This window comes from Cricetulus griseus, chromosome 4 (genome assembly GCF_003668045.3).
Source record: "Cricetulus griseus strain 17A/GY chromosome 4, alternate assembly CriGri-PICRH-1.0, whole genome shotgun sequence".
Taxonomy (NCBI): Eukaryota; Metazoa; Chordata; class Mammalia; order Rodentia; family Cricetidae; genus Cricetulus; species Cricetulus griseus.
Window position 1 is genome coordinate 195667960 of NC_048597.1, and position 16249 is coordinate 195684208.

The following is a 16249-nucleotide window of genomic DNA, read 5'->3' on the forward strand; positions in this document are numbered from 1 at the left end:
AGACATAATTGAGTAACTAGAAGGGGAAAAAGACTGAAGAGAAAGACTAAAAAACAACTGAAAATTATACAGTTCTGATGGGGGAGCTTTAGGGTGGCTCACTGATATGTGAAAAGGTAGAGAAAATACAAATTCATCTCTTTACACAACTTCTTAACCCAAGATTTCATGCATTTATGCATTGTATACAGATGACTCCCGACATTTTACATGTATAGTCACTATTTTTTTTAAATCTTTACTAAGAATTCTAATTTTCTGCTAAAATTATCTATATATTAGTTCCAAAATGTCTATGAAGCACTATGTCTTAGAACCATAGAATGACAGGCTCTGTCTGGTCTCTGTTCTTTAATGTAACATCACATAGAACCAAGATGAGTTACTTAACCTTTCCATGCCTTGAGTCTCCATTTGTTTAGGATGTTGATAAGTTCTTCATGGGACTTTAGTAAGAATGAAATAAGTTGACACATGAATAGTGATTAAGACACTGTGTATCATAGAATGAGCCTTCAATAATTATATACAAAATGAAGTGTTCCAACTTTAAATCAACTCATCACTATATTTCTTTTCTCATTTGTGGTTCTTGCCAGATTGGAGTCATTCAGGTTTCCACCTTTGTGTCCTTCATGAGAACACAAGCTCTAGGATGATCAGGGGCACACCCATCTGGCCAACACTCCTTTGACACCATCTAGAGTGAATTGTGCACTGGTATTTATTAAATAAATGAACAGCTTCATTGTTCCTCATTTCCCTGACTGTTAGCATTTCAGTAGTTAAAACCTACAGGTTTTACTGTTGTTTCATTCACTGGCATATCTTATTTTTATATAATGTCTTCAGTTAATCAAGATTCCTGTGTCTTTCAATTGATTAGTAAAAAGCCTGCTAACTCACCTTCCAGTATGTGTCCTCCATTTCTATTTCACCTCTCATGCCCCGCAAACACTCCATTGACACACTACCCAGTTCACCCCTCCCCCACACATACAACACATTCCATGGACACACTACCCAGTCTCCTGTTATACACACACACACACACACACACACACACACACACACACACACACACTCAGAGGACACACTACTCAGCCTCCTATATTCCTGCAACACACTCAATGCATGGACACACTGCTACTAGATCAACTTCTTTAAAGTAGTCCTGATTGAAATAAAAGATCACTATTCTAGAATTCATATTTTAAGCACTATACCACAGTGACACTAAATTGAACTAAAAGAGAAATGTGACTAACAAATATTCATTATATTTGATACCAAAAGCTAAACATAAAATCTTCATTTTAAGTATGAGTACTATCATATCTCCTGGAGGAGATTCATGTGAATTAGAGTGACTTGGAAATGCTTATAATAAAAAAGAAATCCTTCCCCCTCCTCTGCTGGCCTGACCCCTACCAAGGGAGGAGCTCCCTGAGTCTGGAAACACCTCACTCTTCCTACCCTCTCCTCCACCAGCCTGACCCCTACTGAGTGAAGAGACTACCAGGAGAGACAGGACCATCCAGAACTGCAGACATGAAATCTTGGCCCACATACACCACCAGGTGACAAGAGGAGATAGAGAGACCCCACCTGCACCCACTGGAAGAAGACATGGGAAGAAGACTGAATAAGAACACACTCAACAACAGAAAGACCAATATGACACACCAGAATCTAGGGACTGCATATCAGCAAGATCTGGAAATCCCAACACAGAGGTTGAAGAAGAGATGGACCTCAAAACTTATCTTAGGAAGATGATAAAGACCTTTAAAGAGGAAACAAGAAAATCCCTTAAAGAAATAGAAGAAAAAAACAAGCAAAAAATGACATGAAGTGGAGAAAAGACAAACAAAAAAATTCAAGAAATAAGCAAGTCTCTTAAAGAATCTAAAGAAAGCCAAGAAAAAAACAACCAAACAAGTGAAGGAAGCACTCGAAACAGTTCAAGGCATGAAAGCTGAAATAGACACAATAAAGAAAGCACAGAATGCTGGAAATAGAAAGGCTAGATAAATGATCAGGAACTAAAGATGTGAGTATAACCAGTAGAATTCAAGACATGGAAGAGAGAATCTCAGTTGTTGAAGAAGCTCTAGAGGATATACAGTCATCGACCAAAGAAAATCTCAAGTCCAACAAATCCCTAACACAAAATATCCAGGAAATATGGGACACCATGAAAAGGCTGAACCTAGGAATAATAGGTATAAAACAAGGTGAAGAAATACAGCTCAAAGGTACAGAAAAACATATTCAACAAAATCATAGAAGAAAACTTCCCCAATCTAGAGAGGGATATGCCTACGAAAGTACAAGAAGTTTACAGAACACCAGACTGAACTACAAAAAAGAAGTCCCCTCGACACATAATAATCAAACCTACAGAATAAAGAGAAAATATTCAGAGCAGCAAAGGAAAAAGGCCAACTAACATATAAAGGCAGACCTATCAGAATCAATCTGACTTCTCAATGGAAACTTTGAAAGCCAGAAGGACCTGGATAGATATCCTACAAACACTAAGGGAGAATGGATGCCAACCCAGACTACTGTAACCAGCAAAACTTTCAATCACTATAGATGGAGAAAACAAGATATTCCATGAAAAACTAGACTTAAACAATACATATCCACAAATCCAGCACTACAGAAAGTTCTGGAAGGAAAACTCCAACCCAATGAAGATAACTACACTCACAAAAACATAGGAAATAGATAATCCAATTTTACCACACATGAAAAGAAACAGGAGGGCAAAATCTACACACAACGACACCACCAACAATAAATCCAAAACAAACAAGAACCAACAATCAATGGACATTAATATCCCTCAATGTCAATGGCCTTAAACTGCCTATAAAAAGATACAGGCTATATCAGAATGGATAAGAAGACAGAATCCATCCTTCTGCTGTATATAAGAAACACACCTCAACTTCAAAGACAGGCATTACCTCAGAGTAAAGGGTTAGGAAAAGATTTTCCAATTAAATGGGCCCAATAAACAAGCTGGTGTAGCAATCCTAATATTTAACAAATTAGACTTCAAACTAAAATCAATCAAAAGAGATGAAGAAAGACATTTCATATTCATCACAGGAAAAGTCCATCAAGATGAAGTCTCAATCCTGAACATCTATGCCCCAAATACGAAGGCACCCATATTTGTAAAAGAAACATTACTAAAGCTCAAACCACACATAAAACCACACACACTTATAGTAGGAGACTTCAACACCCTGCTTTCACTAGTAGACAGGACCACCAAGCAGAAACTTAACAAAGAAACAAAGGATCTAACAGAAGTTATGACCCGATCGGTACCAGATGTCTATAAAACATTCTATCCAAACACAAAAGAATATACCTTCTTCTCAGCACCACATGGAACCTTCTCTAAAATTGACCACATAGTTGGCAACAAAACAAATCTCCACAGATACAAAAGAATTGAAATAACCCCCTGTATCTTATCAGATCACCATGCTTTAAAGTTAGAATTCATCAGCAATACAAATTGCAGAAAACCTACAAAGTCCTGGAAATTGAAAAATACCCATTTGCAGCATTCCTGGGTTGAGGAGGGAAAAAAAGGAAATTAAATACTTCCTAGAATTTAATGAGAACATAGACACAACATAACCAAACTTATGGGACACTCTGAAAGCAGTGCTGAGAGGAAAGTTCATAGCACTAAGTGCCCACATGAAGAAACTGGAGAATAGTCACACGAGAGAATTGACAGAACAACTGAAAGCTTTAGAGCAAAAAAGAAGAAAACTCACCACGGAGGAGTAGACGCCAGGAAATAATCAACCTAAGGGCTGAAATCAATAAAGTAGAAACTAGGAAAACAGTACAAAGAATCAATGAAACAAAGAGCTGGTTCTTTGAGAAGATCAACAAGATAGACAAACCTCTAGCCAAACTAATCAAAAGGCAGAGAGAAAGCATGCTAATTAACAAAATCAGAAACAAAAAGGGGGATATAACAACAGACACTGGGGAAATCCAGAGAACCATTAGGTCATACCTTGAAAACCTGTACTCCAGAAAATTAAAAAATCTAAAGGAAATGAACAATTTTCTGTATAGATATCAATTACCAAAATTAAGCCAAAAACAGATAATCAGTTTAAATAGACCTATAATCCCTAATGAAATAGAAACAGTCATCAAAATCCACCCAACCAAAAAAATTCCAGGGCCATCTGGCTTCACTGCAGAATTCTACCAGAAATTCAAACAAGAGCTAATACCAGTACTCCTCAAATTGTTCCACACAATAGAAGCAGAAGGGACATTACCAAACTCTTTTCATGAGGCTACAATCACTTTGATACCCAAGCCACACAAAGACACAACTAAGAAAGAGAACTACAGACCAATATCCCTCATGAACATTGATGCAAAAATACTTAGCAAAATATTGGCGAATCAAATTCAAGAACACATCAGAAAAATCATCCACTATGATCAAGTAGGCTTCATCCCAGGGATGCAAGGATGGTTCAACATATGAAAATCCATCAATGTAATCCTCCATATAAATAAATTGAAAAAGAAAAACCACATGATCAACTCACTAGATGCTGAAAAAGCCTTTGACAAAATCCAACATCCCTTCGTGATAAAGATTGTGGAGAGAACAGGAATAACAGGAACATGTCTAAACATAATAAAAGCAATAGACACCAAACCAACAGCCAACATCAAACTAAATGGAGAGAAACTCAAAGCAATTCCTCTAAAATCAGGAACAAGACAAGGCTGCCTCTCTCTCCATATCTCTTCAATATTGTACTTGAAGTTCTAGCTAGAACAATAAAACAAGAAAAGGAGATCAAAGGGATACAAATTGGAAAGAAAGAAGTCAAACTTTCACTCTTTGCAGATGATATGATAGTCTACATAAGTGACCTGAAAAACTCTACCAGGGAACTCCTATAGATGATAAACACCTTCAGCAAAGTAGTAGGATAAAAAATAAACTCAAAAAATCAGTAACCCTACTATATACAGATGATAAATGCAATGTGAAAGAAATCAGAGAAACATCACCCTTCACAATATCCACAAGCAATATAAAGTATCTTGGGGTAACTCTAACCAAAAAAGTGAAAGACCTGTACAGTAAGAACTTTGAGTCTTTAAGGAAAGAAGTTAAAGAAGATACTAGAAAATGGTAAGATCTCCCATGCTCTTATATAGGTAGGATCAACATAGGAAAATGGTAATCTTGCCAAAAGCAATCTACAGATTCAATGCAAGTCCCATCAAAATCCCAACACAGTTCTTCACAGACCTTGAAAGAACAATACTCAACCTTATATGGAAAAACAACAACAACAACAAAAAAAAACAGGATAGCCAAAACAACTCTATTTATTAAGGGTCTTCTGTAGGCATCACCATCCCTAACTTCAAGCTCTATAATAGAGCCATAGTTCTGAAAACAGCTTGGTATTGGCACAAAAATAGACAGATAGACCAATGGAATTGAATTGAATTAACCCACACACCTACAAACACCTTATTTTTGACAAAGGTGCTAAATCTATACAATGGGAAAAAGATAGCATCTTCAACAAATGGTGCTGGCACAACTGGATTCGAACATGTAGAAGGTGGCAGACAGATCCATATCTGTCACCATGCACAAAACTTAAGTGCAAATGGATCAAAGATCTCAACATAAATCCAGCCACATTGAATCTTCTAGAAGAGAAAGTGGAAGAATCCCTTGAACAAATTGGCACAGGAGACCGCTTCCTGAACATTATACCAGTAGCACAGACATTGAGATCTTCAATTAATAAATGGGACCTCCTGGAACTGAGATGCTTCTGTAAGGCAAAGGACACAGTCAGTAAGACAAATCGACAGCCCACAGAATCGGAAAAAATCTTCACCAACCCTACATCTGACAGAGGGCTGATTTCCAAAATATACAATGAACTCAAGCTACCCACCAAAACACCAAACAATGAAATTAAAAAGTGGGGGGCAGAACTAAATAGAGAATTCTCAACAGAGGAATCTGAAAAGGCTGAAAGACACTTAAGAAAGCGCTCAAAATCCTTGGTCCTCAGAGAAATGCAACTCAAAACAACTCTGAGATACCATCTTACACCGGCCAGAGTGGCTAAAATCAAAAACACCAATGACAATCCATGCTGCAGAGGATGTGAAGAAAAAGGAACACTCCTCCATTGCTGGTGGGAGTGCGAACTTGTAAGACCACTCTGGAAATCAGTGTGGCGGTTGCTCAGAAAAATGAGAATCAGTCTACCTCAAGATCCAACAATTCCTCTCTTGGGCATATACCCAAATAATGCACATTCATACAACAAGGACATATGTTCAACCATGTTTATAGCAGCATTGTTTGTAATAGCCAGAACCTGGAAGCAACCTAGATGGCCCTCAACTGAAGAATGGATAGAGAAAATGTGGTACATTTATTCAATGGAGTACTACTCAGCAGAAAAAAGCAATGGAATCTTGAAATTCGCAGACAAATGGATAGAACTAGAAGAAACCGTCCTGAGTAAGGTAACCCAGTCACAAAAAGACAAACATGGTATGTACTCACTCATATATGAATTTTAGACATAGAGCAAAAAATTGCCAGCCTATAATCTTCTTCACCAAAGAAACTAGGAAACAAGAAGGACTCTAAGGAAAAAATGCATGGACCCTAGGAATGGGAAGGGGCAAGAACTCCTGAGCTAATTGGGAGCATGAGGGTAGGGGAGAGGGAGCTGCCAGGATGAGAGGAAGAGGAGAAGAGGAGTGGAGAGGAGGAAATGGAGTGGCAGAAATGTTGAGTCGGGGGAAGAATAGAGGAGAGCAGGATGAGAGACACCATATCAGAGGGAGCCATTATAGGTCTGAGGAGAGATCTGGCACTAGGGAGATTTCCAGAGATCTACAAGGATGACACGAACTGACAATCCAGGCAATGGTGGAGAGGATAGCCTAAATGCCCTTCCCCTATAATGAGACTGATGACTACTTTTTATGCCATCCTAGAGCCCTCATCCAGTGGATGGAAGCAGAGGCAGACACCCACAGATATACACTGAACTGAACTCTGGAAGCCAGTTGCAGAGAGGGAGGAATGAAGATCAAAGGGGTTGCTACCAGGCTGGTGAAACCCACAGAAACAGCTGGCCTGAACAAGAGGAGCACATCAACACCAGACTGCTGTCTGGGAGACCAGCAGGGCACTGATCCAGACCCCTGAACATGGATGTCAATTAGGAGGCCCCTGCACTCTAGGGGGCCCCTGGTAGTGGATTAGTATTTTTCCCTGTGTAAGAAGGGACTTTGAGAGCCCATCCCACATCTCGGCCTGGACACATGGTAGAGGGCCTAAGCCCAGCCAAGGATGATGTGGTGTACATTGGGGAGCCCCCATCGAGGGCCCTACCCAGCCTGGGGAGTGGAGATTGGATGGGGTGGGGGGCAGGCAGGAGGTTGGGAGGAGGGTTGGGGGGAAAGGAGGGAGAGAGAGGAGGGCTCGTTCCTAATTTGAACTAATAAAAATTACAAATAAAATAAAATAAAAATCACTCTGGATAGATCTTGAAATACATGTATAATTCAGAGAAGCACAACAACAAGAGAAATGTATTCCGGGAAGATCCACGAGAAAATGGACACATGAAAATGCCAAGATGTTTGCATAGAGAGAGGGCAGTCCCACAGTGTCTGAGGGGACAGGCAGGAAGCATGAGGTCTGACCTAGAACTCCTTTACAGAGATAACTGAAGAGTCTAACCAACATGTCAAAGTTTGTCTAAAGAATAATTAAAAAGTCAAGGTGGTTGTGCATGAGAAGGTGGGTTGAGAGAAAGCTGTTTGGAAACACAAGAAGATAAACAGATTCAGAGTGGTTACAGATAGGGCTAGGGACTCAGAAAATATTAGACTGGAAAGGGAATTCTTACAACATCTAAGCATGGAGCATTCTTATAGTATGAAAATAAATAAAATTCCACAGGGGAAAAAAACTGTTAATAGAAAATTGAAAACAAAAAAAGAGTCTATTCATATTGAGATTTTTAAAAAGACAAAAGAATTCACTGTAGAAAACAAAAGGCAACAGAGACATTTCATCTCTTTCGCTGAACAAAGAATTTGAATAACCAGAACTGACAGTAGATGTGGAAGAAAAACAGCACTGAAGAGTCATTGACAGAAAGTCTGTTAACAGTCATGTGTTTAGTCAATCCATAAATAACTGCTAAGCATCTAGTAATAACCAGACCCTGAGTGGAATACTAGAAGTAAAAAGAAAACAAAACAGATGAGAACATGAACTTCAGATATCCTTAGATGGTGAAACAGATAAGTAATGAAACACAGTGTGATAAATGATGGCTAAGCAGGGACATGGAACCTATCCATAAGATCTCACAGAAAGGCTGCAGTGACCAGTGACATCTATTGGTGTGTGTTTGTGTGTGTGTGTGTGTGTGTGTGTGTGTGTGTGTGTGTGTGGTTGTTTTGTTTTATTTCATGAAAGACTGGTAGCTTAGGCAGATTTGTAGGTTACGTTGGAGTTATTTGAGTATTGCAGAAGGAGAAAAAGGGTAATACAGGAAGAGGGAAGTGTTCTCAAAGCCCATGGGGACAAAAGGAGCAAGAACTACAGGACAAGAGTAAAGGTCACACTGTGCAGAGCCAGCTGAACTGAAAGACTATTGTCAGCTGTGTTATCAGAAGCTTGATGAGAAGCCACTGAAAGAGAAGACTGTCAGAGTTGGACTCCAGGTTTAGGAATATTCCTCTGGATTTAGTACAGAAAAAAAAACAAAAACAAAAACAAAAAAACTTGTAGAAAGGTAAGCTGGGAGACAGAGATCAAAAAAAAAAAAAAGTAGGAGAGGCAACTGGGTAAGGATAAATACTAAGTTTGGAGTGCAGATAGAAGCGTGCAGCCTAATGACTACAGATTTTAAATAGTGTTGGTGAAGGGGCCACCTTGTCACTAATGAAGATAAGCATGGCGTTTGGTGTGATGCATGAGGCTACAACCATGTTAGGAAAACCTGAATGTACAGAGTTAGCAAGGGCTGCAGTTTTATCCAGCAATCCTAATGGTCTAGGACAATTAAGATCTTGAACATGCCCTGGGGCTGAGGATTAGTATGACATTCAGAGTGAAGGTTATACAGTTTAATAGATAAATAATTACACTGGAGTTCACCGTGTTTGGCTTTCTTCATCCAAAGATGGATTAACTAGTACCCTTTACTCAGAGTGAAGGTCAAACTCAATTTAAGGGGAAAAAGGGTGGAGGAGTTGAGAGTCGGAAAGATGGCTCAGTAGTCAAGAGTACATACAGCTCTTGCAGTTCAGTTCCCAGCCCATGAGATCAGGCACCCTTTTCTGCCATCTGTGGGTACCTGTATTCACATGCATATCCCTACACAGACACAAATTTTTTTAAAAGAGTGCTTGAGTTGTTCTAGAAAGACCAAAAACTCAGAAGTTTCAGAAGGAAATGGAGATGAACAACTAGAAAAAGAACTATTAACTACCGGAGGTGGGTAATTTTAATCTTGAATGCATAGACCATCTCACATAGAGATTGACATCATTATAAATGGTGTGTAAGTGCAGAGTATCATGATCCTGGATGATCACTTTGCCTGTTTTGTTCACTGATTTTTATATAAGGCATTGACAGTAGTACACAGGAGATTTTAGCAAACATGTTGATTGAATGATTGAATTTACTGATAACACTTAACAGACATACACAAGTAAAGGGGAAAAATTACTGAAGATCAGTGGAAGAAAATAACAGTTTAGTTTTAATTTTTGAAAGATAGTATTGATGACCTTGATGAGAAGTAAAGATTTAGTAGAAGGAATGTATCAAAAATTGTTTTATTGAGGCAATGGTACACAGGCTGTAAGTACCCTTAACAAGGAGAGTTGTTATTTGAACTTTCTAGTTATAAGAGTGAGTCAACTACTTGCCTGACCTAGACCTCAGTTTCCATATAAATCAAAAGAAAATAAAGACCCCCTGCTAAAATCATTTAACATTTTAAATATCTAGATGTTGTTGACATATATTTGAAAATTTTAATACTGGAAATATAAAGGACAAAAGAAAAAATAGCATCAAATCATAGTAAAACATACACCAAAACTCACAGTTTCAAGGCACAGCTCCCAGTTCTACATCAATGCATGCTATTTAGTGCATCTATGTGACAGGCACAGTGAAACTAGAACATCACGCTTTGCTATATGATGTGTGTCAGTAAAGACTTTGACTTTGGACCTCAGCCTTATATTATTTCAGCACACAGGGGCTGGCTATATGACACTTGCCCACACACAGTCAAACAAAAATGGAACTATTCCAATAGTACCTAAATGTTAAGATTTATAAACTAACAGAAATCTACATTTCTTTAACATGTTCCATGTAACAATAGACTTCCTTTCTGTAGGCTCATTTGGTCATTGGAAGAAATCTGTCTCTAAGGAGGGCAAAAGTATTCTATGGATGGGTGGCTAAAGCTTATAGAGCTTGCAGGATTTACACTTGATCACTTCATTAGAAGCAAAGCTCAAACATGTACCCACCCCAAACTAGCATTCTTTGAGTACCTCACACAGCAAGCCTCAACCACAGTTGAGTCACGTTTGAGAGCACGGCTATGGCCCATAGCATACAAGCTTTTGGTCTGGTGGTTTAAGTAGCACAGATCTTCAGCCCAGTGACCCAGTGCTGAGTTTCAGAACATTGTGGAATGCTAGGTCTGAATTCTCAGACCAAGGCTGTGCTTTTCCAGAACAGTAGTCACCAACAACCCTTAGTCTGCATTTTGTTCAAGGAAAGTAATTGCACTGAGGCCACTTTGGGGCATCATAGCCCTAGACTTCTACCCGCTTGCTTTTGTGGCACCAGCCCTGGATGAACTCATGGAAGACACAACTCATCACTTCTTTAAAAACACAATGGACTTCCAGAAATCTTATAAATTAAAAATAAACTGACTTCTCTCTCATTCAGCCACAAATCCCAGAAATACAACTTGATATGACTTTATGATGGAAACACAGCTCTACCCTTAACAAGGAGAGTTGTTATTTGAACTTTCTAGTTATAAGAGTGATTCAACTACTTGCCTGACCTAGACCTCAGTTTCCATATAAACCAAAAGAAAATAAAGACCCCCTGCTAAAATCATTTGACATTTTAAATATCTAGATGTTGTTGACATGTATTTGAAAATTTTAATACTGGAAATATAAAGGACAAAAGAAAATAATAGCATCAAATCATAGTAAGACTTGTCAAAGCTGGGGGATAGTAGAAATACATTTAAGCTTCAAGTTTTCATATCTTTCCCCCACCTTTCTCTTCCACACTCTGAGGTTTCTTGAGTCCTTATTCATTTACTCAAGAAAGCTTAATTTAGCTTTGGTTTGATTCAGAGTCTTCAGGACTGGTTAAGAGAGCCTCTTAAATGCCACCTTCTATTTCCTGGGCAAGAGTGCCTGGGCTGGCAGAATCCCACAACCCAGCAGGGCAACAGTGGTTATGGGAGGAGCTGCCGAGGGGGTGCTGTTTCAGCTCCTGAAATTAGTGCCTAGAGAGGTGGAAATTCCAGTAGTCTCTGATCAGATGGTCCGGAACTGGAAATAATAGGAGTGAGAAGTTCATGAAAGAGAAGGTTGCAATCCCAGGGGGAATTTGCACAGGAGCCCACCACTGTGCACAGGCACTGAAGGGACTCACTCCTCTGTTCTGCCTGGTTCTCTCCCTCCAGATCTGGATTCTCTTGGCTGTTGATGCTAACTGAAAATCACACAGCTCCTGTGTCTAGACTGTATGAAAACAGTAGCATCCTTGCCCCACCCTTGGCCAATCTCTTGGGTACCCCAATTTCCTCTTCCTCATTTTTCCTTCTGCTCCTGTACCCATTCTGAATATTATTCTTCTACCTCAATACATACTTCAGAAATTCTAAGCTGCCACATGAGATGTCAGACAAGGAATAAACCAAAACCAAGCATACAAATGAAATCTTTAGTTTTCATACTGCCAGAAGAGGAGACCATATGAGTTTGTACAGTGGAGCAGACAGGTAGAGACAATGAGCTTCTTTTTGTTTTGTCTTTTTCTAGACATGTTTTTTCTGTATAGTCCTGACTGTTCTGGAACTCACTCTGTAGACAAGTCTGGTCTCGAACTTAGAGATCTGCCTGGCTGTGCCTCCTGAGTGATGGCCACCACTATCTGATTGGCAATGATCTTAAAGCCTCGATGAGACTTCGCTGTACATTTTAACATCTCAATGACTGACTGAATTATTTAAAAAGTATAATCTTTCAACAAAAATGGTCAAGTTATGTACCACATGTCAGAACCATAGTCAGTTTTTAGTATCTCTCTTTTTGGAAATAAAATAATTATATATCTCTTAAATATTTAACATTAGCACATAGCCAACCTGGGTACAAAAGGGAATGCAGTGATTCCTGACAATAAGGCAAGGATCTGGCATAAACAGGAGAGACACTGATAGTTAGATTCCTTTGCATCTTACTTGGCAAGGAAGAGGAAGGCCTGAGTTATCTACATCATGATAAAGGGGAGAGGATGATATTAACCAGACTCAGTGGTTGGGTAGGGAAACATTTGTTAATATCAGTTAACTGACATTTTTAAATGAAAGAACAGAGTGACAAGGAGAATCTTCTCAAACTTCAAACTGTGCCTACACATCCAGCAAACGGGTAATGGTTGACATGACAATAGGAAGATAGCCGAGTGTTCAAGACCCACGTTATACATGGTCTGGTCTAGCCATGTCCACTTTCTTCCATCCTGGCCTGCTTATGAACACTATGCCACTAGGTATCTGCAAACACTGACACTTTCTCTTTCTGGGAAGGCTTCTCTTCTCTCATATGTTGGATACGCTTACCCTTCTTTCAAACCCAACTCCAGTCTTGTCATTTACAAAGACTGTTTTCAACAGACGCTCCAAAGCAGACACTCTTTTTAGAGATGTGAAATTCCATGGCATTGATTTCTTTTCTCTTAGATGATCAACCACATTATACTGTATCACAATATACATGTGATGGTTTTTCTACCCTCTTCCTACATCAACCCAGAACTTAGTCTAAATGGAGCAGAAGCTATGTCTCATTTTTTGTGTCCATTGCACAGGACCAGCACATTGTAAATGCCCAGTAGGTAATGAAGCATGAGCTGAGAAAGCATCTGAGTAAAGTTACAGATGAAGTTAGAGATGGCAGGGATGATGCAATACATTTACAATGTTTCTTGGAAAAGGGAAAGCCCAATCTAGTTATGCTTTGAACCGCTACCTAAGAGGTAAGTAAGCTGCATGTTTGTGGTGTTAAATTTTGAATATTGTTGTATTAAACATAATGGAAAGAACTTTCTACAATTTTCTAGGTCTAGGAACCCCAAGGCAAGGAAGCCATTCCTGAACACACTTCTGTGTGATGCAAAGAAGATGCCCACTGTCTGGATCTCCCAAGGACCAACCCACTTAGTGAATTCTGGACCCCCAGTTTCAGAAATGGAGCATTTAAAAGGAAAACAAGCAGCCCCGTACGTGAGGCAATAAGTACCTCACACACATGAAAAGAATGGTAATCTTTAGCTTTCTGCCTTTAAAGAAGGCTTGTGTGTGCTTCCACCCTGTTTAATTAATGTAATGATATGAGGAGTCATCACCGACTTCCCAGAGTTAAGGAAAGGAGCCAATGTGGGGATTGGGGAAAGCTGGATTGGTCTACCACAGGTCCTAGGGACAGAGGTCTCCTTTAGAATTCTTGTCTACATGACCACATGTTGAATTGAGTCTGAAGACACAATTTCACAAGAGATGAAAGTTAAAATTTGACACAGGGGAAAAAAAGAGATTTAAAACAGCCATGTCTGGGCAGGAATGCTGAGGCTGTCTCAACATGTGTTTATGAGCACAGGGAATGATGACTTACGCATGTCTGGAGGAGGCAGAAGTGTGTTTATTTTTCTTTGCAATCATCTCTACGTATTTTGGAGGTGTGGGAATTTGTGAACCCAAGCAAAGGAAGAGAAGAAGAAAGAATAGGAAGCAAAGGGGGTAAGGGAAGAAGAAGAGGATGACAAAACGGAGGCAGAGGAAAAAGGGGGAAGTTGTTTATGGTGTCATATTTTGAAGAATACTTCATTTAACATAATAAAGAACTTTCTATAGTTGTCTAGATCTAAGAAAAAATAACCAAGGAGTGAGAGCATAAAGTGGAGAGAACAAAGCTGACGGTGATGCGAGGTGTGAGATTATGAGGACCTTAAGGGGAAGACATCAAGAGACCAGCCATTCACTGAGCAGCCATATCTTTCCTGGCTGCCCAGTGTAGCCATTCTTACTAACACTAAGGCAGAAATCCAGAGCAGGCACTTTATATTCAGAAATTCTCCTGGAAGACATAGCCGCAAAGACTGCTGGGTCATGGGAGGACATGAGGAAGAGCAGGTCTGACAGGATGAGCATTGTGACTCTGGTAGACCTGGTGTGCACTGGAAAAGTGCAAGCCTGCAGGGGAAGCAGCACAAAAGGGCATTGATGTACTCCTGGCACTGTCTGAATGACAGAAAGTTACACTAAGGGCCAGCAGGCAGGGAGAGCAAATGGCATCCTTTAGAGCAGGAAGTCAAGCAAGAGTGATGGGGCAGGAGCATTTTATCTCAGACTTTCATGAACACAGCCTCTGGAGTTCTTCCTCATATGCTCGAGAACCTGGTCAATACTAGGAAGAAGGAAAGACACTCACTTAGAGGCATCAGTACCACTGGTAAAGACTGCATGTGTCTTGCGTGAGACAGGAAAACCTTGAGACATTATACTTCATCTGACATCGAGCCTTCAGCTCATTTGGACAACTGAATCTGACTTTGGCTCCAACTCTGTTTTATAATCCAAAAGAGGCAAACTGGATCAGGCTGCCACAAAGAATGTGCTTTCTTTGATTATTTGTTTGCTTTCTAATGGATGGAAAGAGAGAAAATAAAGTTCCAATCTTTCAGCATTGATGAAATTCTGTTATAAATGAACAAGGGCCTGAAAGGCACGAAGCTCATTAGTGGCTTCTGTGGAGAAGTCTGGGGATCTGGACAGGAGAAGGAAAAGGAAAGGCTGCCAGTTACCAGCAGGGTCATCTAAATCATCACACTTAGGAAGCCTGGAAAAACAAGACAGGGTTTTACCCTTTGCAGAAAAATAACAGTGAAAGAAAGCCTTTATTGAGTATGTATGTGGAATGTCTTAAGTCAGGCTGCTAAATAAACAGCTGCTGCTGGTGTAGGAAAGAAGATAAACAGGTCTTCCTAATGGGCAGAGGGCCAGGGAGCATGGGCTGTGGGGTAGAGGGCATTTGAGATTCTAGGTCACCTAGTCAAACACACCCCAGGTAGAGTCAGCTTAGTAAAAACCATACCATGGCCTTTGGTATATGGCAAATGCCAGGTCCAACCTGTTACAACACTGCTTTGAATATCACTTTTAGGGACTGAGGGCGTAATTCAGTTCATATAATGCTTGCCTAGCATGCCCATGGCCTGTGTCCAATCTCCAGCATTAAGTACAGCGGCCATGGTGGTAGAGAGCTGCAATGCCAGCATTGGAGGTATAGGCAGAAGGATAAGAAGTTCAAGGTCATCCTCAATTATATAGTGGGTTTGAGGTCAGCCTGGGCTACAGGAGACTCTCTTTCAAAACTAAAAATGTATTAAGCTCATCTGTGGGAGGACACAAAAGCACCCCACCTTTCAAAGGATTTCCCATGCATTTGAAGAACCAGGATCAATACATATGAAAAGATAAACACAGTAGTTCCCAATATAGCACTAAGGCTGAAAGTCCAAATGTTGATAAATGGGGGGGGTAAGGGAAGGAAGGCTGCCAGGATTTGGGTAGTTAGTTAGACTACTCAGACATGAACGCACACTTGAGCTGAATGGAGTTCAGAAGGCCATGCAGTCAAGATTCTGAAAAATGAAAAAAAAAAAAAAGGAAGAATGTGGAAGGCACTGACTTGTCTGATAGTGCAGTGACTAATGGATCCTCAGAGGGTCTCAGTACTTACATTCTGTCTCCTCCATAGTACCGGCAAGTTATTTAACCTCTATGCGCCCAGTTAGGTCAAGAATAAAATAGGGATGGTGATA